General features: G+C 46.5%; 1 long non-coding RNA gene across 4 annotated transcripts in view; it reads left to right on the top strand.

Moving 5' to 3' along the window:
• LOC102156502 overlaps positions 1 to 22,660 on the top strand; it is a 38,988-nt gene that overhangs the window by 1,731 nt on the left and 14,597 nt on the right. Inside the window, exons 1-3 of one of the 4 annotated variants that reach the window (XR_005380602.1) lie at positions 14,721 to 16,961; positions 17,434 to 17,607; positions 18,678 to 18,741. This is a non-coding gene — a long non-coding RNA (uncharacterized LOC102156502). Of the gene's footprint in view, positions 1 to 14,720; positions 17,608 to 18,677; positions 18,742 to 22,660 lie in introns of those variants that run through there. The other 3 variants (XR_005380600.1, XR_005380597.1, XR_005380601.1) reach the window with 3 other exon arrangements.

The following is a 22,660-nucleotide window of genomic DNA, read 5'->3' as shown; positions in this document are numbered from 1 at the left end:
CCAGGCCACTGAAGGGGGAGGAAGGAAGGCATTCCAGGCAGAGGAAACTGCTAGAGGTAAAGAAAAAACAAAATGCTGGCTTGATGTGTGCTGGAGGTTTGTGAGAGACTAAGACACTCTGGCATTTATTAGAAAATTAAGCAGGGTCAGGTGACAGAGGGCCTTGTGTGTCATTTAAGGCATTTGGATCTTACCCTCTGGCTGGGGTAGCCCTGGATGAGGTGTCTTACAGTGACCTGGTCGGGGGGACATTTATTTGGGAACCTCTGTGAGGCAGCACTGTGGAGGATGGATGTTTTATTTGAGAGTGGGGGTAGGGGTCCAGACTGGAGTCAGGGAGCCAGATAGGAGGCTTTTGTGGGTAATCCAGGCCTGAGCTGATAAGGGCCTGCCGGAACTTGGCAGTGATAGCAGCGATTGGAGAGGCCACACAGATGGGAGAAACATTTAGGAAGTAAATTGCCGGAAGGGTCGGGATGGGGAGACAGAGGGTGACGCCAAGGTTTTCAACTGGGGTAATTGGGTGAATGGTGACACCTTTAGATTAGGGAACCTACAGGAACAGATCTGGGTGAGTAGCAGCAGGAGGAGAAGGGGCTGAAATTCAGGCATGTTAAGTTAGAGGTGATCAAGGACCACCCAAGGGGGTGCCCAGTAAGCAGCGGGGTGACCTGGCAACCATTGCAGAAAAGTCATCTGTCAGCCTCTCCACGTCCAGCATGATCCCAGATTCCAGGACTCTGCCTTCCAGATTTCTCTTCTGACTTGCCCTTTCCAGTCCTGGGGAAGGGCTTGCTTCGTGGGTGTCTGACCTGCGCAGCTACACAGGGCCCCTGCTTACTTTAATGCTCTGCTGTCGCTCTTTTGAAATTCTTAACAATTTTTGGACGAGAAACCATGCATTTTCTTTTTTGTACCAGCCCCCATAAATTATGTAGCTGGTCCCACCCCTGGCTGTAGTTAAAGAGCCCCATTATCTCCCATGCTGGGCTGTATAGTCATGTCCTGTTTCCCAATCTCCAAGCTCTCTCCTTGCTCTCTCATCCTCTACAATGTGATCTTTTTAGGCATAGATCTGAGCATAGAGCCCACCTGCTTTGCTCTAAAACCCTCAATGACACCTACGCACTGTCTGATAAAATCCAAATTCCTTAGTGGAACACCAAGGTCCTTCTTGTTCTGGCCAGTTGGCCATAACCCACTTCTAACCTTGTTTCTCTCCTTCCTTTCTGCCCCTCCTCCCCCCCCACAACCCAGGCTCTAGTTGCTGCCTATTTCCCAAACTTGCCCAGCATTTTACTGCCTCTGCCCTTCCTACAGTACTACAAGGCCTCCCCCATTCCTTCGCAGAGGGATCCTTCCCCTTCATACACAGCTCCAGAGCTACTGTTGCACCTCCAAGAAGCTACCCCCTCAATCCCGAGCCTGTTAATCAGTTGTCCTCCTAGGCAGGGGGTGGTGGGGTGGTGTCTCACCTTTGTGCAGTTTCTCCCTCCCCCAACCTGACAGGTGAGTGTTATCTGTCCTGCCATTAACCTGCAGTCTCCCAGGCCACACTGAGAATTTATTCCACCAACTGTGACTGCGTCATAACACCTAGCACATGGTAGGAGCTGGATCAGTGTGGTAGAATGGAATTCAGTGCTTGCTGAGACTTGCAGCTGGCTTTTTAGGAAGCACCTGGGAAGAAAGTTGGCCACAGTATGGAAATCAGAGGCTTAGTCCCTGGGTAAGGAGACCAGATAAGAAGCTGTGGACACACTGCCCCCAGGATCAGAAACTGTACTTTATCAACTACAGGCCAGGCAGAAAGAGGAGGGTGTCTGAGATTGGAGCTGTAAATAATTATGCCTGTCTACCCTACTGCTTTGAATGGGGGAAAGGATCGGCTCAGGGGGAAAAAAAGCAGAATTCAAATTAATGTTGTGAGATGTACATGAGGCAGGACCTTGTTCTATTCATACTTCTCTTACCCTTGCCAGGTACTCTCAGAGGGAGACAAGATTTTTTAGGTTTCTTGGTGCTTGTTTGAGCAGTCATCCCAACCTTGAAGCTCTGGTTCATCATTGTGATCTGGGATTCTTACCCTTTGGAGGGTCATGGGTGCCCCTTCTAAAAACGATGTGGGGGCAGCCCGGGTGGCTCAGCGGTTTAGCGCCACTTCAGCCCAGTGTGATCCTGGAGACCGGGGATTGAGTCCCGTGTTGGACTCCCTGCATGGAGTCTGCTCCCCCCTCTGCCTGTGTCTGTGCCCCCCACCCCCCTGTCTCTCATGAGTAAATAAATAAAATCTTAAATTTTTTTTTTTTTTTAAAAGATGTGGGCCTACAGCATTCAGCTTCCAATGTCAGGGTGTTTCACGGACCTGGGAACTCCTGTGTCTGTGTCTGCTCACTTCAGTCTCAGTAGGAACTTCTAGAATTCTTCCCCAGCCCTGCTTCCCATCCCCCTGCCCATAAGATGGACCCAGATGGCCTGTGGTGATGGATCAGAGAGTACCCAAAAATGCCAGGGAGGAGCCCAGAGCAACCCCAGGGCCAGCCTCAGGGTCCTTTCAGAAGGATGACTTTGCCTTCCCCTTCTTTGTTTCTGATGATACAGGTAGCACGGGCTTATTGTGGATAAGGGAAGTGCAGGGAAGTGAAAATGCTGCTTCCCCTCCACACCCCCCTTCTTTTTCTTAATAAAAGCACTGCTGTCTCTTAGGCTTATGATCCCAAATCAAGGCTGCCAGACAGGTCTGGATCCTAGACTTGCTTCCCACCATCTTGCATAAAGGAAAAAGCACTGGACTAGGGGTCAAAGATCTGGATTCTTATCCAATCTCTGCTGTAACCAGCTTTGATTCTTGAGTTAATATTTGTAAAATGCTTTTTGTGTAGGGTGGCTCTTTTTCTCCCCATGGACCTCTTTCTCCCTTGCCCCCAGGTTTCTTGGAATCAATACAGTGCTTCCTCATAAGTCCAAACAGCACTTGCTGTGTGACTGTTGAGAATCACTCATCCTCTTAGAGCCATGGTTTCCTCTTCTATAAAATAGGGACATTAGTGTCTATTTGCTAATGGTGACTGATGATGACAGAATGTACATAAAGCCGTATTACATGATGCAAGCAAAAGATATTTGTATAGCTGTTGTTGCTAATACTATCCATCAGCAAAGCATTTACTTGGTCAAATCCTGATGCACTGGGTACATTCGGTTTCCTCTTCTGTAAAATGGGAGTGAAAAGACTTTTCTAATGGCACAGGAAAAAAAGATGGGGGTAGGGTATGGCAGGGAAGAGGTGCCTAATTCAGCTGGCAATCAAAGAATTATAAGATGCCTACAGACTTGTTCTTCTGAAAGTCTGCTGAGTACAGGGAAATATTTAAGAGTAAAAATCCCCAGGGCAGCCCTGGTGGTGCAGCGGTTTAGCGCTGCCTGCAGCCCAGGGCGTGATCCTGGAGACCCTGGATCGAGTCCCACATCAGGTTCCCTGCATGGGGCCTGCTTCTCCCTCCGCCTCTCTCTCTCTCTCTCTCTCTCTCTTGCTCGCTCTGTGTCTCTCATAAATAAATAAAAAAATAAAATCTTAAAAAAAAAAAAAAAAGAAAAAGGAGCAGCGAGGAATCCAGCTCCCTGATAAAATAAAATTAAAAAAAAAAAAAAAAGAGTAAAAATCCCCAGACCCAGTTATAGTAAGGTAGGAGAGAAAAGAAGCAGTTCACATAATAATTGCAAAATTGGGTGATTTTGAAAATGCTGAGAAATGAAGACATTTTATGAAAAGAGATGGCTAAAGCCTAGAGTATTAGAGCAGGTGAGCCTGGAAGAGGAGTTGAGATCTGACAAATAACCTTGCCAATTCTAAGAGCAAGGACTTGGGAGTGTAACATCCTAAAGTTCAAGTCCCTGGTCTGCATCTTACTGTTGTGTGAACTTGAGCAAGTTATATCACCTTTCTAAGCCACAATTCTCTTATGTAGAGAAAAGAAAAAAAAAGTGGGGGGAGGGTTATAATAGTACCTACCTAGAAGGGCTGATGAAAGGATTAAATAAAGTGCCTACAAAAAGCTCTCCTCTGTGTGCCTGGAGCGCAGTGAGGGCCCTATGCGAGCTATTATTTTTCTTTGTGATAAGTGATGAGTAGCACCAAAGCACAGAACCTTAGTAGTAAGGAATTTTAATTCTACCTTGAAATTTTCCAGAAAGGAACTTACTGTCTCAGGAGACATTTTTGAATGAGGCCAAAAAAGGAAACAAGCATGTTCTGAGATATTATGAGATGCCAGGGATGTCCTGAGCATTTCACTTATTCTTAACAACCACCCTATGATGTAAGTACTGTTGCCTCCACTTTACAGTTGGCCCAGATCACATAGCTGGAGCTGACTTCCCTGTATCTTCCATCCTTTGCTTCTAGGTCAGAGAAGTACACAGTATAAATCTATACCCTGTTTGAAATATTTGAATAGTCATCTTGTCCCTACCCTGCTATCTCTTTTCTAAGACAGTAGTCCTCATTCCTCACAGTAATAGTTTTCCAGACTCCTGGAAGACTTGTTTATTTGCCAGAACTCTTTACTTGTGATCCCTGAATGAAACCTGGGTGCAGCAGAGAATGTCCATTCATTCAAAGTTCTGGGTTCTACCAAAAAAAAAAAAAATCCCTGGATATGATTAGAGAAAGGAAAAGATGATGTGGGAGAGAAAGTACCAAAGCAAAGAAATGTAATTCTTCCCCTTCCACTGAGGAGCCACAGACTATCTATCTCTGAAGGATAGGAGCAGGGTTTGATCCTCCTATCCAGCCTCAGCTCATTTCTTATTCTGCTGTTCAAATTTGGTCTTGATAATGTGGGGGCATTTTTGAATGCTATAGGAAGTGGGCTGGGGCGGGAGGAAGTTAGAAGGAGCAAGTGTGTGGTCTCCCCAGCTTCAACCTAGAGATTCTAGATTCCAGGCAGAAAGATAAATGGCTGTGGCAACTTGTATGTGTGTGTTTGTGTGTGTGTGTGTGTGTGTGTATTTACTGGTGAGTGTGTGCCCTTGAGTGAGCCTAATATTAACTACACAGTAAGATACCCTGGGGACAAGGAGGATGGGAGAAACCACCCAGACTTGAAATGTCAACAGACTCTGGGTAGAGCTCTTTTGGCTGCCCCTTCCCTTCTCCCTCTCTCCCTCCCTCTCTCTTTTCCCCTCTCCCTCCCTCTCTCTTTTCCCCTCTCCCTGTGTGTCTTGTGGTGTTTGAAGATGTTTCCCAGACTCCAGTCTTTTCCCACCTTCATGGATTTTGCAATATCTGAATACTACCTCCTCTGTCATTCCCAAAATTAATTTTACAGAGACTCATTTAAACAAATAAACAAAAAATCCCTTATTCTGTCTTAAACAAAAGGATCTGGGGTTTAATAATCTAATCCTATTTTCGGTAGTAAAGATTAAAATATATGACAATTCAAATGGGAGATTTTCATCTGTGTGCTACCTACAGTCACCTCTCTTGCCATCAGGATACCACTTTGTCCTTGGGGAAACAGGAAACATTTCCATGTTGGCCCCTGTGTAGCCTTGAACACATGGTGGAAACTCTCCTGAGCTAGCTACTTGAGTCAAGTTGGGATAGTTAGTAAGTTGTAAAGTAGAAACCAAACAATAGGCATTAAAGTACCTTATAAAGTGCTTGGGAAATTATTTTCTATCAGTAATTTCCTTGCTCTTAGGAAAGGTGGGGTCTGGAATCCTATCTCTCCTGGCCCAGAGCTAGTGGAAAACATTCCTTGAGCAAGGTCTTTGACCAAGAGGACTCCCGAGCTTTGCCACCTGACCTGCTGTGGGGACCCTGCGGGCAGGAGCGACTTCCCTTCTCTGTGTTGCAGTCTCTTGGCCTCCAAAGTAATGTCAGTTACGGCAGCACTTCTCAAACTTGATGTGCGTGAAATCAGAGGAACCTGCTGAAACATGCAGATCATCATTGTGTGGCCTGAGAGCCTGCATTTCCAACCAGCTCCCAGGGGTTGCCGATACTGCTGGTCCCCAGACCACACTTTGAGTAGCAAGGAGTTATAGTATTTAATGTCTAGAAGTGTTGAATGGCTTAGATAATACATTCTAAACATTTGGCCTGGTGCTTACGTCAGAACTTATCCAATAAATAGTAGCTCTATTGTCAATATTAGAGTGATTATTGTATATGGGGAGAGCCAGGGTGGGTTGAGAGGTAACCCCAGATAGAACAGAAAATGATGAAACTTATTGCATCTGTGTGGTTTGGAAAGAGCAAGGTACCAGGAGTCAGGAGACCCAGGGTCAAGTCTTAGCTTAGAACTCCTGCTATAGCTGTCTTAACCTTTTTTTTTTTTTTTTTTTTTTTTTTTAAGATTTTATTTACTCATGAGAGACACAGAGAGAGAGAGGCAGAGACATAGGCAGAGGGAGACAGGCTTCATGCAGGGAGCCCGACATGGGACTCGATCCTGGGACTCCAGGATCACACCCTGAGCCGAAGGCAGGCGCTCAACTGCTGAGCCACCCAGGCGTCCCTGTCTTAACCTTTCTGAGCCCGGTTTTCCCCTCCACAAAAGGGAAGGGGGATCGAATTGGATGGTGTCTAAGGATTCTCTCAACTTTAAATCTAAACTTGAGGCCAGTAATCCCTGCTCCACCCCCACCACCAAAAGACACTGCTAACAGGCCTGACCTTGGCCAAAACCTTGAGCTGCAACTGTTACAGAGATGGGCCTGCACCGAGCTTGCCTTGACTACAGGGAAGATGAATAACTAGAGAACTTAGCCTGGTGCCCTTGGTATTCCTGGAGCCCTGGGTGACATCACCCCTGGAAGCCTCCATGCCTCAGCCAGCTTGTCCAAAGTCCTCCCTATTAGGGCAGGATGATTTGCAGTGTAAGTGGGAGCAAGTTTGCTGCGTGCCCAGAAAAAGGATGTAAAAGGACGCATTTTCAACATTCTATCCCACTGCTTCACCGCACTGGAAGCAAAGATGATTCACGACCAAACTCCTTGTATGTATATATCATGCCTAGCAGATGCCAGCCCCTAAGCATGTCGCTCCGGGCTCTGGCCTCAAGACCCAGGCAGCTAGACCCCTCAAGAAACCTGCTTCTTGCTGGAAGAAATGAGCACCCAACAGCCTAGTTCCCAAGAGAACAGGCCAGCATAAATCTCATAGCCTCAAGCACTTTGCCAGTGCTACCCCAGACAGTTTATTAACCCACATGTCTCTGCTGAGATCTCACCATGAGAAACATCTATTGAGCACCTGCTGCATGCCTCTGGCCAGGCAAGTTCACCTAAATAACTCATTTAACCTGTGAATTACATCCCAGTGAAAGAGAGCTTAGTGTAGATTGGGGGCACTCTGGTTCAGAGAGGCTAGGTGACCTGTTCAGGATCACACAGCAAGACATTCAAGTATAATGCCCTGAGCAAACCCACCTGGTTGGGCTGACCCCTCCCTTCTCTTTCCTCTGTTATAAACCTGCGTCAAAGGCCCTGTTCTTTGTGGTTACATTCGATTATTTATTTTTCCCTCTCTCCCTCCGTCCAAAAAGCCAGCTCCTAAGGCCCTTGCAGCCATAATCTCTAGCCTGTTCCGTAGCTGACCCTAGTAAGACACTTTGCCCATTGAATAATGAAAAGCAGTATGATCTTAGCACCCTACTGCCCAGCTCTGGGCTGAGTGGGGAAGGAAGAAGAAGGAGCTCAGGACTTCGTTCCCGACTTTAGGGACCTACTATTGGGCGTTACGCACCTGATTCTGAAAGAGGAGGGTCCACAAGTCAGGCTGGGCTTGGTTATAGATTCAAGAGGCCAGTGGTTAAAATCGGAGGGAAAGGAAATGGTTGAGGGCCCAAGCAGTCAGGGCAGGCTGGGGAAAGTGTAAGGAGTGAAAACCGGGGAGCATTTACTCAGGCAGAGAGGAGAAAGGCTCTGTAGCTGAAAGAGACAGAATAGGAGGCAGCACAGGAGTGGGAGGGGGAGGCAGGCAGGTGTCGTCTCCAGGGAGATCACCCCAGTGGGGTGCAGGGGGGCTCTGGGACCCGAGAGAAGGTGGGGGCAGTTAGATCTAGGAGAAAACACCTGCTTCGTGTAAGCAGGTGTTATGTATATGGTGTCTAAAAACGTTTATTACCCTTTGACCTAGTAATTCCACTTCTGGGAAGTGATCTTAAGGAAAATCTCCAAAATCCGGGGGAGGTAAAGCTATATTCACAACAGTGTTCATCACAGAGCTATTTATAAGAAGGTAAAAATGGAAGCAGCCAAAACATTTCTCATGAGAATGGTGAAGAAATTGGTATATCCAGCAGCCGTGAGATGTGATGTTTTCAAAGCCTCTGAATAACATTCAGAATCAATTATCTTAAAATGTTAAGGGAAATGGCAGATTACACATAATAACAATAGCTGCCTTTATGGAGCGCTATTTCCTAAAGCCACTTCTACATGCTTTCCCTATTGGCCTCATTTAATCCATACAACAGCCCTGAGAGGGTGCAGTTACTCCCACGGAACAGATCTGGAGACTGAGGTTCACCCTGGTAGAGAGGGGAAGCCCTGTGATTCGTGCCCTGGTCCCACTCCACTGTGTGCTGACTGCCACCTTAGGTGAAACATCTGATAAGGAGACCAGAGAGGAACATATCAAACCCTACAACCCATCTTTCAGAGTGGGAGGTGGGGGAGGGGTGATCCTCCCCTCCTCTGTTTTCCAAATTTTTCCTTGTGAAGTTGTGATATTCCTTTTGTATCTTTGCCTGTTTTCAGTTCTTTATTCTGCTCATCATTCTGTAAACTCGTTCCCACCCCACCCCACCCCATTTACCAGTAGATCTCAGTGACCCTGTCATCTTGTGGATGCCCTTTATTCTTTGGGGGAGGGGCCCTCTGGTGATTCCACAGTGTACATTTTAGCATGATTTGTTTACCCGAGTCTCCCATTGAAGGACATATTTCCTGATATCCCTTTGGACAGAGGGTTGCATTTGTTTCAAGAATGGGTTGAAAAAAAGAAGTACTTCCAGGGGGCTACAAGTGTGGTTTTGGCAGATTGGGGTTAGTGCTCCAGATTCAAGGACTGTCCCTGTTGGTAAGTGGCTGGCTGGAGGGAGTGGGTCTGTTTGAAGGATCAGTTTCTCTGGAGTCTTAGGTTTCTGGAAATAATATCCCTACACCCCACACTCCCCTTGGGGCAGCTCTATCAGCTGACTCTCCTTGGCAGGTGTAGGGCTTTTCTCTTTGGGGGAAGTTACAGATTAGGATCCCCACCCTTGATTCCTATTGACAGGCAGCTAATTCTGTTTAGCTGTGGGCAAGTCCTCTTCAGGAAGTCATTTCTTCCAATGCCTGTGGGCCACCAGGATGCAACACTGAGTCTATTTCATTCAATTCCACCAACTTCCCTGGAGGTTTGTTACAGCAAATGTAGTTTGAAAAACCAGAACGTTAGCCAATTCCTTATACTGGCTGTGCAGCCTGCAGCCAGCTTTGTCAGAGCCCTGGGCTGTGTGCTTCATTTATACGGAATCAGGGGCTGGAATTACAAGATTTCAAACAGCTCCAACCTTCTGCTATGATTCTTTGAGGCCTTAGACACAGTACTGCATCCTACTAGCTATGTGCTCCTAGATGAATTATTAACCCCTCTCAGTGTCAATTTCTCATCTTTAAGATGGACATAGTGAGACATACCTGATAGGATTGTGCAGAGTAAATGAATTAACTGCCAGGAGTTTGGCGCCTAGCACAGTGGCTATCCCTGGGAGCTGAGCAGTGAGTCATGCTTCTCATACTTAAGGATCTGAATAATGGAAGCCCTTGGGTCTCTCGGCCCAGTCTCCAAGGTGTTTCCTGGGGCTGCTCTGGAGAGCTTGTCTTTGAGAACCTCTTATCCAGGTGGGAAGCCTATTCATTTCTTAGCCAAGGTGATGGTACCCTAAGCCACTTAAGCTAAAAACAAAAGCAGCAACAACCAAACACCCCTTCTACAGGCATCTCTGGACCTAGTTAAGAGTCCAAACCCATAGAGCTGCTGTCTGGCCAGCACATATTATATACCACCTCTTGCTTCAGCCTTAGCTTGTCTTCATGACATCACTCATCTTGAACCCTGGCAGCCAGTGCAGCAACCTAAAACTCCTGGGAAGGGAGGCATCAACTTAGTGAAGTTTAAAGGTCTGGTCCAAAATGTATTATCAGAGAGAGAGAGAAAAAAAAAAATGGGACAGAAAGTCTGGCAGTAGTATTGCAGGAAAAGGGAAAACCCGCTTACCCAGACAGGTGTGTGTTTTCATATTCTACAGACCTTTTTATGTACTTAACGTGCATTGTGCTGGTATAAAAAACACTCTAGTATAAAAGTTATCAGCTATCAGCAGTTTCTTCTGGGGAATGCAGTGGACTCTCCTTTCTTACTCTTTGCCTTTCTAATAGCACATCTTTTGAGACAGGCGGTTATTGTGGTGGTTAGGAATGAGAGGCCGCTGGAGTTAGACCATTCCAGTTTGGCTTCATACTCCGATGTGTGTCTCTGGATCAGACACTGCAGTTCTTGCGGCTCATCTGTAAAAGTGGGATGACAATAATAACAAAACCAACCTCACAGGGGTGTTTGGAGGATTAAGCAAGGAGATGCCTTTGCTTAGCACAATGCCTGGAATTCAGGATGCACTCAGAAAAGGTCAGTTGTTATTATCACTTGCATAACTTTTGTGATATATATATATATATATATATATACATACACACATATGTACACACACACGTACATATATATATAAATATTTACATATATATGGCTTGGGCCCAAGGACAGGGGTATTGTGAGGCTGCACATGCATTCCTGTGACATATATAGCCATAAAAACAGAGGCAAGAAAAGAAAAGAGAATGTCTGCTGGTTAATAACCAGCTCTGAAAGCCCTTGTGCTGTGTGATCTTCTCTATCTTCAAAAGTGGGGGAGTTAAAGGAAATACTGATGCAGGAAAGGGTAAGATGTTTATAGGTCCAGCACAGAGTCCATCCCCCCCTCCCCCTCCACAAAGTGCCCCCATGGGTTAGATGGTGATAGAGCTAGAAGTGACTCAGGTTTGTCCTATCTTTTGAGCCAGGAGCTTCTGGGAAGGAATCAGAACAGTTCATTCATTTATTCAGTGAGTACTTGGTGAGTGAGGCTATGTGACAGTCACAGACCTAAGCCCAGGGATGCAGCAGTGGGCAGAGAAGATCTAAACAAAACAGCAGACAAACAAATGAAATCTCATAATCAGAGGGCTACATTCTACTGGAGGTTGGTAGACAACTAAGCAAAATGAGTAAGACTTGTGGTATGTGGGATAGTGGTAAATGCCATGGAAAAAAATCTGGCCAAGAAGGGTTTTAGGAATTATTGGGATGGTTGCAATTTTAAATAGGGAAGGTCTGGAAGAGCAGATAACATTTGTAAAGACTCAGAAGTGCAAGAGAAAGCCCTCCAGCCCTCCAGGAGGGGAGAAGAGTAAATGCAAAGACCTGGAGCTGAAAGCAAGGACCACCGCAAGGAGGGCTGTGGGACTGGAATGAAGTAGTTAAGACCAGTGGTCCCCAACAGGGGGTGAGTTTGCTCCCCTAGTTGGCCCCAGGACAGTGTCTGAAGACATTATTTGTTGTCAGAACTTGTGGTGGGTACTACTAGTGTCCAGGGATGCTGTCCTCCGCTGCTTCCCCAAGAATTATCCAGCCCTGAAGATGGCTAGGGCCAAATCTGAGAAACTCTGGTTGAGATGAGTTGCAGGAGATCATGTCCGGGAAATAAGGAGCAGAGGGTTAGAGGCTGGGGTTGATCATGGGGAGGGAGAATAGCCATGTAAAGACTTCGCTCTAAACCGGATGGGAAACCATTGGTTGTAGATTAAATATAAAGACAATGTGTAGCCAATGGTCCTTGATCTTGGTTCCAGGTGCTGGTTCCCTTTGGCTTCCTCAACGTGGCCACCACATGGGCTGAAAAGTGGAAAACAGGTCATCTCCAGTCATTAAGTAAGACTGAATCAGCATGTAGAAACCCTGCTTTGCTAGGAAATCTGGATTATGTGAGAATAGCCCAGCATTAGTTGCTAGGAACCCTGAGAAGTCCTGACTTCAAGAAAGTGAGCCTTCCACCAAGTATTTAGGCTGATTGTAGAGCAAGGCCAGTGTTGGATGTCAGTCTTGCCTTCTAAAATTTTTAATGTCTTGAGGGATGAGGGGGAGGGGAGAAAATTAACACTTCTCCTCCACTGAGACCTGGAAGATTCATGCAGGTCCTGCTGAGTACACAGGGCTTGCTGGGAGCTGAGGTTAGAGCGGTGAATGAACAGATGTGTGTGAGGAAGGGAGTCTGGGCTGGGAGATGATGTACCCAGACCCCACAACGTGATGAGATACTCGTAGTCACAGATGAGCATGGGCACTGATGGGAGGGTGGAGTTCAGTCTTGGGTGGGAGTGGGACCAGAGAGGTGGTGTTTAGGCCATGGAAGATGAAGGAGCTCAGGAGGTGCAGTTATGGGGGACAAGCACCAGTAGCAGAGGGCAGAGTGAGCCAGTGTTTTCAGGAGCTCAATTTTCTGTAGCTTTCTTGGTCTCATTCTGTAGATTCTTATGCAGGGCTCCTCAGGTCCTACTGCTTGCCTTTTACACAGGGCCCAGGGCTCTGTGGACCAGGGATTTCTCCAACAATCGACTACACATTGAAAGGCAAGGTTGAGGCATCCAGCCTCCAAGAGAAACGCACCCAAATGCTGCTGCTTTGAAGGGCAAAACCAGAGGAGGCTGGCCTGCTGAGCACGGCCACCCTGAGGGCAAGGGTCCCCAGCCTTGAGAGACCTGAACAGCACAGGGCAGGGGGTGTGGTGGTGAAGTTGCAGATTTCTGGATCCTGTCACAGACCCTTTGGACCTTGTACTCACTCTTAAGGAGGCCTCCATCTGGAGATCCTGGAGATCCAGAGCCCAGTGGAATCTCTATAACCCAGACATTCCTCTCTTGGCCACGCTGCCCTCCCCTCTTACCCCTGGAATCTCAATAGGAAGAGAGTCCCACCAGTGTTCCACTTGCTCATTTTAATAATAAGTGGTTGCCTTTTATTGAACACTTATTGAGTGCAGGGCTCTGTGCTGAGCACTTTATGTTTATTATCTGCCTTCATGCCTCATGACAATTCGGTAAAGAAGGGAAAATTCCTGTAAGGAAACTGTGGCATAGCAGTCAGGGCAGAAGTGGGAGTGGATATAGCATAGTCTTGCTTGATCCCAAACCCAAACTCTTAATTTCTCTGCGCCACGTCCCTCCTGACACTGCCCTGGACATGTCTATTGCTTGTCTCTATAGCCAGATTACAAACTATTTAGGGCAAAAATTGGATCTTAGGTTGCTTGTATTCCTCAGAGAGAATTGCCTTAAATTAACAGGGATTGCCTTCTCAGAAAGAGCTAAGCCAGAGCTTTCTCTGGACCTTTTTCCAGGCCTGCAGACCCCCAGCTCCTTAGATAGCAGCTCCTCCTTTCTCCTCCCAGGCAGAGTCAGCCCCCTCCCAGTTCCCGGGGTTCTAATTCCTCTGCTCTGCAGCACTTGCCAGAAGGGTCTTGTATCTGAGTTCTCAGCCTGCCCCTCCTTTTGACGCATTCCTCCTGGGCTGTGAGCTCCTGCAAATAGTGAGGCCAACTTCTGGCCATCTGTCCCACAAAGCAGCACAGAGTAGGCTCAGTGAATTCAAGGGGTGCTGATTGATAGCATTCTGATTCTAGATCTCTGCAGACATAGACCATGGACTGTCGTCGTCGTCGTCGTCTTCTTCTTCTTCTTCATTTTTATTTTTAAAAAAGATTTTAAAGTAATCTCTGCACACAACATAAGGCTCAAACTGAACCCCGAGATCAAGAGCTACACACTCTTGACTGAGCCAGCCAAGTTCCCCTTCTTCTTTAAACCACATTTATTTTTATTTGACTTATTTTTATTGGGCATCTACTATGTTCTAGGCTGTTCTAGGCTCTGGCTCAAGTGCTAGGAATTCATTAGTAAATGATAAATGAGTTCCCTGCTGTCATGGACCTTCCTGGTAGTGGGGAAGAGAGGTAACAACACATTCATATCTCAGCAAAGCCAGCCTCTGTGGTCGGGGTTGGAGAGAAGGGAGAGTAAGCAGAGCAGGAGCCAGACTGGCCTTTCTGAGGAGCTGGCGTTTGAACTGATGACGAGATGATTAAAATGAGCCAGCCATGTATGAATCAGGGAAAGAACATTCCAGGTCTAAAGGCCAGGACCAATGTGGCTTGTTTGAGTGTTCACGGATGCCGCTATGGCTGGAACTTAGTGAGCAAGAGAGAGAGGTAGAATAGAACTTGGTTGGAAGTTCAAAATGGGTCTTTCTGAGCTAAAAGCAAATTGTCAGCAGGACCGTGTTCCTTCTGGAAGCTGTTTCTTTACCCTTGCCAGCGCCTAGAGTCTGTCTGCCTCCCTTGACTACTAGCTCCCTTCCTCCATCTTCAAAGCCAGCAAGGGTGGGCTCAGTCCTTCTCACACTGAGTACCTCTGACTCTCTGGCTTCCCTCTTTCACTGATAAGGCCCCTTGTGTTGACATCAGGTTCAGGATAATCTCCTCACCTCAAAATTCTTTTTTTTTTTTTTTTAAGATTTTATTTATTTATTCCTGTGAGACACACAGAGAGAGGCAGAGGCAGAGGCAGAAGGAGAAGCACACTCCCTGCAGGGAGCCTGATGCGGGACTCCATCCCAGGACCCCGGGATCACGACCTGAACCAAAGGCAGATGCTCAACCACTGAGCCCTCCAGGTGCCCCTCACCTCAAAATTCTTGATGTAATCATATCTAGAAAGTTCCTTTTGCCATAAAGTTCACATACTCACAGACTCCATCTTTAGAAGGGCATCCCACCACCAGCATGAACGTGACAGGACTCTTGATTTTGTCCCCTAAATATGCTCTTCCTCTATCTCCCCTGTCTCAGAATATGGCACCCCCATTTATCTATCCCAAACCTGGGGTCTTCCTTGATTCTTCTTTCCCTTGTGTCTCACCCCTGCCACATCTGATGCATCCAAGTCATGTCTGTCCACTTCTCTCAGCTTCATCTCTTACTACTGGTCCAAGTCCCCACCACCTCCCACCTGGACCCTGGCAGTGACCCCCCATCTGATCTCTGCTTCTGCTCTTGCCTCTCGAAGTAGCTGATGATCTTTCATCATCACCTTGCTTAAAACTCTCCAACGGCTTCCCATCTCACAGTTAAATCCAGTTTTTTTCACCAGGGTTTGTAAGATGTTGCATAATCTGAGAGGCTTCCAGATTATCTCCTATCCCTCTTTCTTGACTCCTAAGGTAAAACATAAGCTGGGACTATTTGCAATTATTTTCTACCCAAAACAGCAATGATGCCTTCTACTCATGGACTCTTCTCCTTTGCTCCAAGTTAAGTATTCAATCCTAAAGCAACCCAAGAGAAGCAGGTCAGGATTGGATTCCAACAATGATTTTACTTGAAATAACATAACATAACCACTAATAACTGTCCTTCTGCTCCTCTATCCAAGTACTCTAGACCTTTCCTGCAGACCCTGATCGAGGGGCTGTGAACTATAAGAACAGTGCCTGATATACCAGGACCTTAGCACTGGCCATGGGGAGTGAGGCTCTAGGGAGAAAATCCAAGTCTTCAGGAGATTTCAACAATAAGGAAAGTGGTGCCAGTGAAGCCTCTTGCAGGAAGCTCTCCCTGATTGCTTTGGCTCACAGAGCTCTACCTATCTCTCCACACTTACAGTTTGTTTCATTTACTTCCCAACAGGCTTTACAGAAGGCATTATCATTTCACGCATGTATTTCACACATAGCATGTGAGCTCCTTGAGGGAAAGAGATTTTTTTGTTTGGTTTTATACTGCTGAATTCTGAGTATCTAAAAAGGGCCTGGCACAAGGTAGAAACAGGAAGTATTAGTTGGGCGACTATATCCTTCTAGCCACCCACAGATGCTAGAGTCAGTCCTGGCCAGGCCCTGTCCTGGCTTCCAGGGATGCAGATGTGACCCATACCATTGCTTGCCCTCTGAGTTTATAGGGGAGACAGACAGACCCACATATTCACTGCGTGCAACTAAAGAAAGGTGGTGGCCATGAGCAGGGAGACTGGACCTGTTTGTTGGAAGGGGAGAAGGGTACAGAAGGAAGTTAGGAAGGCAGTTGTGTGGTCCCTAGTGGGACGGACGGCTGTGGGGGATAGAGAGCCACCACTGGGCAAGAGTTTGGGAGCCCAACTGGCTGAATGTGAATCCTCCCCCGCCACTCTCTAGCTGTGTGATCTTGCCCAGTTATTTAATCTTGAGAAAAATGCAGCTTTCAAAACCCACTGCAGAGATTCTGATCTAGCAGGTCCAGGCTGGCTAGAAGCCTGTGTTTTTTGTTTAGTCTGTTTTGTTTTTTACAAGCATCTCATGATTTATTATAGGTTGCCCATAGACTATACCTTGAAAAATAGTCACTTGCAGAGAGAGAAGGTCAAGCCAATCAGCAAACTGGAGGGTCAGGTTTGCATCTCAGTGACATTTACCAGTTTGAAATCATAAATTGTCATTCAGAGTTAGACATTATACTACCTACTAAGCACTATGGAGGAGGTTTCAGGACAGTGGCCAAGGAGAATATCCAACAGGCCTTGTCTCCTCAGATCAGACTAGGACACTCCCCAAGGGCAGATACTGAGGCAGTCTGCAAATGTGCATTAATTGACTGATGGATTTTCTAGCTAATCCCTACCCAGCCCTCCTGAACCCTACACAGAGGTTCTGGATGGGTCACATGAACTCCAGCCAGGGCCAGGTTGGTATGGGTGTCTAGGAGGTAAGTGCCCAGCTCTGGTGTCTTCGCTGCTTGACTTGAACCAAGACTTCACTGCCAAGAACCCTGAGAAACCAGATGCAAGTAAGTCCTTGGGAGATGTGAGTGAACTTTCTGAGCTTCAGCTGAAATGCAAGGTCTGAGTGTTACCAGGGTATTCTTCATTTATTCATTTCATAAACATGTAAGCATCCGTCAGCTGCCATGGTAGCCTGGAGATATAGGCATGAAATGAGTGTCTGTCCGTAGTGGGGTTATATTCTAGAGAGAAATTAGATAAAAGCAAATAAAACATATAAATTTAAGTCAGAGGGTAATAATGACAGAAAGACCATAAAAGAAAGTAATAGGACAGAGAGCAGGGGCGGGATTCCTTTTTCAGTTAGAGCAATCAGAAAAGGCTTCTATAAGGAGATGACATTTATCCTAAACCTGGATGAAGGGGAGCTAGCCATGTAGAGTCTGAGGGAAGCATGTTTCAAGTGTGAGGTACAGCATGTGCAAAGGCCCTGAGCTGGGAAAGTGCTCCAAATGTAATACACACTGTCCTCTACAGGGTCCTCAGCAAGGGGTCATTTGGCCTCTGAGTGGCTGTCTGCACTGTCTGGGGCCCATGGCTCTCATCTCATGGACAGTGTAAGTTATGACATCATGGCTATAGCTATGGCAAACATTGATGGAGAACCTCATGCCAACCTCTTCTCATCTGAACCTCATGAGCACTCCTCAGGTAGGTACAACTACTCTATGTGGGAAATTTTACTGAGATTCAGAGTGAAGCAAGTTGTTCAGGACACTTATCAAATAGAAGAATGAGGATTCAAATCTAGGGCAAACCCTACAGCCTTGGACTCATAATGGGTGTGTGGCATTGTTAATCTCTCTAAAGCAGGAACTTCTGGGCCTAATGGTTCCTGCCTCTCCTTAGGCCATTAAAATGGTCCCAGGGTCTGCTGGGCACTGGTCCTCATGCTGAGCCACCCCTCTGGCATGTAGCTAGCTGAGGGCTATGGTCTGGGGGTGGTGAGCCAAATCGACCCGGCTGGAAACCATCCTTCCAGGCAACTCCTTCTAGAAGGAAGTCCTGGCCCAGAGCTGTGTTCTCTTCCAAGCCTGCCCCCTCCATGGCCCCAGACGTCCGCTTGAGTCAGCCCGAGGCCTGTGTGGGGGCGTCCTCTGTACTTCTGCAACATCCTGTGTTCTGCCTTCTGCATACCTACTTTCCATTCCCAGGGAATCCCTCCCATTAGGGTTTGTTTTTACACCCTGGAGCTGACTAGCTCCCCCAGGGTCACCCAGAGCCACTCCTGCCTCACAGAGTTAGTCTCCTACCTCCAGAGAGACTGGAGGAGCTTCCCAAGGTGTCCACTTCTGCTCCTTCTTCAGCCTAGACTGTTAGGACCTTCTCTTCCAGAGAACCTCCCTGCTGTCTCTGCTCCTTGAGTGCCTGTTCCCCTTGCTGCCTGAGCCCTGAGAGTGGATGTCTGTTGTGTTTGTCTGGCATCTTTTCTGCTCTTTCCTCTGATGACAGCACTCCCTTGTCTCTAGGGAGTCACCCCTCCTCCACTCCCTGAGATTAGATGGGGTCTCTAAGCACCTCGTGCCCTTTCTCCTGGCCATCGTGATTGGCCCAGGGATGGGCATGTGACCCAAAGTAGGCAGGCCAATCAGAATCCTTGCTTGGGATTGTATATGGAACATGGGGAGAAAAACCTCTTGGTCTTTCCCTTGGGTTTGCTAAATGGGCATGATGCAAGCCAGGCTGGGATTATCTCCATGCATCCCTTCTCCTGTTACCAGATGGAAGCTATCTGTCTGCAGTGGGAGAAAATGAAGCCAACAGACAAAGAGAAGCACAGAAGATGTGAGTTGCTCATTATTTGAGTTTTTTGGAGTCCCTAGACCTGGCCCCACCTCAATTAATGAGCCAGATTTACTTATTTACTTATTATTTACTCACTACTTACTTCTGCTTGAACTAGTTTGAATTTGGTTTCTGGCACTTGCAACCAAGAGTCCAAACAAGTACAAGATTCTTTCTTACACTATCATATGCAAAGTGTCTTTTTGGGAGCCTGTGCTTCTGTCTTCTCATGTAGATGGCAATCTCCTTCAGAGCTGGAGTTATTTCTTTCTTTAAAAATGTTTATGGTGGGGGCGCCTGGGTGTCTCAGTCAATTGAACATCTGGCTCTTGATTTCAGATCAGGTCATGATCTCAGGGCTGGGGATTAAGCCCTGTATTGGGCTCTGTGCTTGCACTCAGTGTGAGGTCTGCTTGTCCTTCTCCCTCTGCTCCTCCTGCCCCCTGCCCCCACTCTGCTTTCTCTCAAATAAATAAATAAAATCATTTTAAAAAGAGTTTATTGCATATTTTTATATAAAAGGACATAGGCAACAGATAAAACATAATAATAAAATGAACACTCGTAACCTGCTATGTGGCCTAAGAACTAGAGTATGACTCAGACATGACCCTGTCTGTGGGCTGCCCCCCATCCATAACCTGTCTGCCCCTAGGGGTAACAACTGTCCTAAATTTTATGCTTAGTATTCTCTTGCTCTAAAACAATTTTAGGACACATTTATATGACCTCCTTAGAACAAAGTTCTTTAGCTTTGATTGTTTTTAAGCTTTAGAAAAAATGGTTTAATATATGAAACTCGCTTTTTTTAAAACACACCATTTGTTTCTAAGATTCATCCATCTTCTTGCACGTAACTATACTTCATCTATTTTTACTACTGCATAATACTACCTTATAGGTACAGACCACAATTCACAATTTTTCCCCTCTCCTGGTCATGGACATCTGGCTTTTTGATAATTTTACTATTATAAACAATGTTTCTTTGAACATCTTTGTACTTGTCTTTCACATTGGTGCAAGAGTTCCGAGGGTGTATGCCTAGGAGAGGAATTCATTGCTAGGTTATCAGTGTGTGCAAGTTCAACCATACAAGATAGTCCCAAATCGTTTTCTAAAGTGATTGTACTTGCTTATCCTCCCCCACCACCTTGCCACTGCCAACATCCCAACCAACTTGGTGACCTACTTCTGTCTCCTCAGCTGAACCTAAAAGGGTTTTGGACTTGTATGATCAAAAATGGTTCACTTAGAGCACCTGGGTGGCTCAGTTGGCTAAACATCTGCCTTCAGCTCAGATCATGATCCCAGGGTTGTGGGATCGAGCCCCACGTCGGGCTCCCTGCTCAGCTCAGCTTCTCCCTATCCCTCTGCCTGCCATTCCTCCAGCTTGTGCTCTCTCTCTCTCTCTGTCAAACAAATAAGTAAATAAAATCTTCTTAAGAAATGGTGCATTTACTGATTGTCTTCAATAGTAGAGTGGATGGATAGATGGCATGAAAGACAGACATAGTTGGAAGCTGGAGAAAATGTAGAGATCATCTTCATTCAGAGAGGTAAACTACTGGCAACTCCACCATCTCAGATGATCAGTGCTGAGCAGAGATCTCTCTCTGGGCTTCTCTGGGCCAATGTCCTGGGACCCTCCTGGAGGCCTTCGTGATTGCCTGATTCTGACCCTCAGTGCTCAGCAAGCTCTTTACAGACACAAACTTCTAGTATGGACCTGCTCTGGGGAACTCGTGCCTGGCACTGCCCACCTTGGAGCATTCCAGAAGGAGCTTTTCAAATGTCTGTTCAGGCATGTCCCATGAGCCCGGGAGGGGACTTTGAAAACCCACTCCCTTGGGAATCCTATCTATGAATAATACCCCCTACATCCAGACGGGCCCTGATGTCCATTTCAAAGCACTCAGGTTTCCTTGCCCAACTTTACTCTAACTTTTTTCTTAAAATTTGTTTTTTTATAGGCAAGTCTTAGTACCATGGTAGAACTTTCTCACTGTTTTCAGCCACCCCCAAAATTCTTCATCTTAACACATACACACGTACACACGTGAGCGTGTGCACACACATACACACATCCACACACCCTCTCAGAGCATGCATTCCTCACTTCAAGTCCAAGGCCTACAAAAAGAGTTTTCTGTTGAAGGTCAGCAGCTCTGATTGCATTTCTTTATTTAGCACATTGTTTTTGCTGAAGCTGATTCCATTACCTTTGAGTTCACGGAAGTGGAGCCCATTAGAAGAGTCGGCAGTCAAGAGGCTCCCAAACAGGCTGAGAGATGCTAAACTTAGTTTCATTTGGCTACTGTGGTTTATTGACAGAGACTTCTCTCTCTCTCTCTCTTTCTCTCTCTCTCTCTCTCTCTCCCAATTTTAATGGAGCCTGCTTTATATTTTCCTGCTTTATAGCCACCAACCTGTTTAGAGTGGGAAGAAAGGAAACTTGGGGCTTCAGTCCCAGATGTCAACACGCACTCTTATCTCTGCCTTTAAATTCCCTACTCCTCCAGCAAGTGACCTACTTCCCATGGCCCTAACATGGCTCAGCAACACCCACATCCGGGCCTCAGGCTGGCCCAGGCAGGCATGCCGAAGAGGCAGCACTGTGTCTGGTCCTGGTGGAGGGGGTTATAAGATCTGACCGTTGACTGGTCTCTTGGCTTCTGACCTGTGCGTGTCCTTCACCCATCTTGATTGCCAGAGCCTGTGTGTCTGTGGAGGCAACTACTGCCTTCTCTGGCACCTGCTTCCTCCCTGTGGGCCCTGCCTATACTACTCTCGCCTATGGTTCCAGCCCTCCCTGTGGCTCAGAGTAGAACTAGGACACTGGCTTCGTCCTGGGGCCAGCTCTCTCATCTACAGAGCGGGAGTGGAAACATCCACCACGCCACGGAAGGTGGGCTGACACTTTATGCACAAATTGTCAGGCGCCTTAAGATTGGTGAAGATGAATCATTCGGACAATGTTTTGGGTTGACATCGTGAAGGGGATGCCGTCAGGGCCAGCTAGGGGTATGACTGGGAAGGGAGTTGGTCCAACGACTCCAAGCAACAATTTGTCAATATTTATTTAAACAAGGGGGGAAAAACATGTAATTATCTTTTGAGCTAGAAATTCCACGTCTAGGAATTTATCTGATGGAAACACCAGAGACCTACATGTGAAAGTGTTTGTTTGTGACATGGTTTGTATTAGCCCAAACCTGGGAGTTATCTCAATACCTATTTTTCTATCGGATACAGCTGCGTAGCCACTAAAGAAAGCATGAAATCGTATTCACAGACTCATATGAAATGATTTTCATGAAATATTGTTTGGTGAAAAGATGGTACAATTATCCTATCTTCATACTTGAAAGTAGTATATGGTCTATATATGTCTACATATGCTGACAATATTTCTAGACAAAGATGAACAGGTAACAGAGAATATTTTATAGGGTTGAAAATGAGGTGGAGGAGCAGTTACTTCTTGCTGTGTGCTCTTGTACTCTGAAGTCTTTGTCATGGGTAGGTACAAGTTACACACAATTTGAAATATTAAAATGAATGTAGGCTGTTTTTTATTCTAATTACTCACAGGCTTTTATTTCTGGAACACTTACATGTCCACAGGTAGTGGCTCTGACATTTTTAAGAATGGAGAGACATGATACACATTAGGAAACCGAGAGAAGGATGTGGGATCCCCAAAGTTTGCCCCTTCCCACACCCAAACCAAAGCTGCTAGTCTCCTGTGGCTTTAAGCCCAGGAAAGGACCCTCCCCAGGTCCCTGTCACCACCACCCTATCTCCTAACCCTGGCCACACATCTGGCCACCCACTAGCATCCCTTCTCAGGCTCCCAATTCTATGTTGAGTATCACTTGGTGGATGCCAGGCCTCGGGCTCAGTGCTTCACATGTGT

The sequence above is a fragment of the Canis lupus genome, chromosome 28 (assembly GCF_011100685.1).
Source record: "Canis lupus familiaris isolate Mischka breed German Shepherd chromosome 28, alternate assembly UU_Cfam_GSD_1.0, whole genome shotgun sequence".
NCBI classification, from domain to species: domain Eukaryota; kingdom Metazoa; phylum Chordata; class Mammalia; order Carnivora; family Canidae; genus Canis; species Canis lupus.
This window is presented reverse-complemented; position numbering and strand designations above follow the sequence as displayed.